General features: G+C 46.8%; 1 pseudogene; it reads left to right on the top strand.

Moving 5' to 3' along the window:
* The first annotated feature begins 1,274 nt into the window (after positions 1-1,274).
* On the top strand, positions 1,275-1,900 carry LOC136536637 (glycine-rich cell wall structural protein 2-like; annotated as a pseudogene).
* The last annotated feature ends 1,030 nt before the right edge of the window (positions 1,901-2,930 follow it).

Below are 2,930 nucleotides of genomic sequence, written 5' to 3'. Positions count from 1 at the left end.
CGAAGCAAGCTCAAGCTCGGACGAGCATATACTACCTAAGACACACTCGACGCACTAGCTAACGCATGGAGAGGTGGACGGTGGCACTCCGGCCACGGTGACGGGGCTCGCGGTGAAGCTCCAGCGAGGTCGTACGCATTGCGGTGGCTTACCAAGCACGGTCAGCGAGCACGGGAGGGGGCAGTGGGTCACTGGGGCACTAGTGGAGGCGTTGCAGGGGTGGAGAAGCAGTGAGGGTGAGCTGGCGTTGGCTATGGCGACGGCGGAGGTGCGGGCCGAGCTCGGCTGTCGCGGCGGCGAGGAAGACGGAGCAGAAAATGGGAAATGAGGCGCGGGACGGCTCGGGCGGGTGCTGGCGATGTTAAGGCCGCGCTCGGGTGCGTCGTGGCCTGGTTGGGTAGAGCAGAGGTGACGCGCGACCGTTTCTCCTCCACGCGGCGGCCATGGCCTGACGGCGGTCGGCCACTGAATCAGCCGATTCAGTCGGTACAGACCCGAACGGTGATGCCTGACAGCGCGTTTTCAAGTCGACATATCTGCTAATCCGTGGCTCCTTCGTGTAAACATCCTAAACAAATTTTGTAGACTCATGTACCAGCTTCAATTGTTCGTAAAGGATTATGCTCTAATTCGCAACCAAAACCAAGTTATATCATCCCCAATGTCAGCCTAACAGTCGGTCAGTGAACCTAGACTTAGAAAAAATTCGTTAAGTGTTGAAAGCTGGATTTTGCTGGTTTTTGTGGGACCCATTCAAGCATGTTAGAAGCTAAATCAGTCCATGACCCAAAAATAAAAGTTGTTCCTTATGTCAAACACTACAACTTTGCTTTAGTGAACTCCTCCATGCAAGGTCTCTAACACCTAGTTCAACTTTAGTCAAACATGCCACTTTGAAATCATGATACATACTCAAACCAGGGCTAAATGACCAAACTAGCCCTAGACTTAAATACCAAAGTTGTTCATGATGATATCCTAAGCATGTTTAAGAAATTTTTAAAGTCATTCAATCATTTTATGCAGTGGTCACTCATAGAGCTATCCAGGTCAACACATGTAATATTACTTAAGTGCTTGATCATGAAAGGTGACCTTCATGAACAAGGTTCCTTTTGTTAACCTAAGTGTAGCTAAGGTGTTTTAGTGACTAGCATTACCCACTTGCATTCATTTGCACAAGATCATATGCATATGTTCCAAGAAACACGAGATAACAAGCAATGTTTCATATGTTTTGATCAAATGTTTCAATTGTAAATGATGATTTATGAATGCTTGATGCTCATGCTCATGTTATGCAAGTCAAGTTATGCAAGGCTAACACCCGAGGTGTTACACTTAGCCTCTTTCTTCTCTTGAGCATTGGATTAAGCGACGCCATTAGGGTGGCTAGATACTCCAGTTCTCAAGGGACGGGACAAGGAGCGGGCAATGGTGGGGCGGACCAGAACGGTGCAGGCTCAGGGGTCGGGCTTGGTTCGGGGTCCGGTGAGAGTGGTTCGGGTGGAGTTTATGTAAGTGCTGGAGGCGGAGGTGAAGGCGGTGGCTATTCAAAATATGGTGGTTCTGCGTTTGGTGGTGGGTCGGGCACGGGATCCAGTTCCAGCCTATTTAGCTCAGGATCATCATACGGTAATGGTGGGTCTACTCTTGCTGGGGCCATTGGTGGTGGCGGTGGCTGCGGACAAGGTTCGGAGAACAAAGGCTCTGGTGGGTACGGCACCAGCGGTGGCACGGGATCTGGCTCTTGTGAGGCTAGTTCCGATGACCCAGCCTCGGCCACACCGCGGTATGCAAGTGTGCAGATGCTTCTGGCAATGGTGGTGGCATGGGTGGCGGTCGCGATGGTGGGACTAGTGGTGGTAAAGGCCATGGATCTGGATTCGGTGAAGGATAGCCTTGAAGTTTCCTACAGGTTTTCAAGCTGGAGGCCAGAAGATGCTATTTCACTTTCATTTGCTTTGCATCATTTTTTTTTAGTTTTGTTTGTGCCCCTTTTTGTACTTCTAGAGAGGAACTAATAATGGTTTCCAGCAACCCTAGCCATAACCTAGCAATGTAAGTTCAACAGATCAGATGTGAAGATTGTGTGGTCATAGTAACTCAATGTGTTCAATGTTCTCATGTCATCCCGGCCATGTATCCCTAATATTGTTTCCAGGACCGTTCTATGGAATCTTGAACTTTTTTTTAATAATGGAACAAAGTTTTGGACTCTAACAGCTTGAATTGATGTGTGCTAAAACTGATCCGTCATCAATAGAAAGGAAGAGTGCACGACAACACAGGACTCCAAATTATTTTGCTTACAATGACCTTATTTACAATGACCTCTCCATATAGTGTATCGCGCATGCATAATGTAGCAGAAACAACCAATTTATAAGAGCACAAGTACAATGGCAGCCCGTAAGTGGTCGCACTCTCATACTTGAGCCCATATAAACCCGGTAGTCCGTCGAGTACCGCGAAGGGTCTCGATTCAACCAACATATAACCAAGATCGTACATGATTCAACATACATGTCACATGTTACATAAAGTTCACAAATACAGTTTATCCATTAGAGTACGAATTAAAGTTATTACAAACCACGTTCAGGTAAGATAGTAGCGGAAGTAAATTAAAAGTTTAAAACCAACATCTGCAATATTGTTTAAATATAGTGCCAGCTCACGATCACACTTCCACAAAAACATAGGAGAGGGATTAATAAGAGATGTCTGCCCAGGGCTTACTCCTCGTACTAGCGGGACAGAAGCAGTTCTTGCAATAGCAATGATAACTGTACCATCTGCAACAATGGGAATAAAACCTTGAGTACGAGAAGGTACTCAGCTAGACTTACCAGTCATAAACCAAAAATAAAGTGACTCCAAGGATCATGCAAGGCCTTATAAGTGGAGCTAGCTTGACAACATTTTGC

This window comes from Miscanthus floridulus, chromosome 2 (genome assembly GCF_019320115.1).
Source record: "Miscanthus floridulus cultivar M001 chromosome 2, ASM1932011v1, whole genome shotgun sequence".
NCBI lineage: Eukaryota > Viridiplantae > Streptophyta > Magnoliopsida > Poales > Poaceae > Miscanthus > Miscanthus floridulus.
Note: the sequence above shows the minus strand (reverse complement) of the source record. Positions and strands in the feature narration are given on the sequence as shown.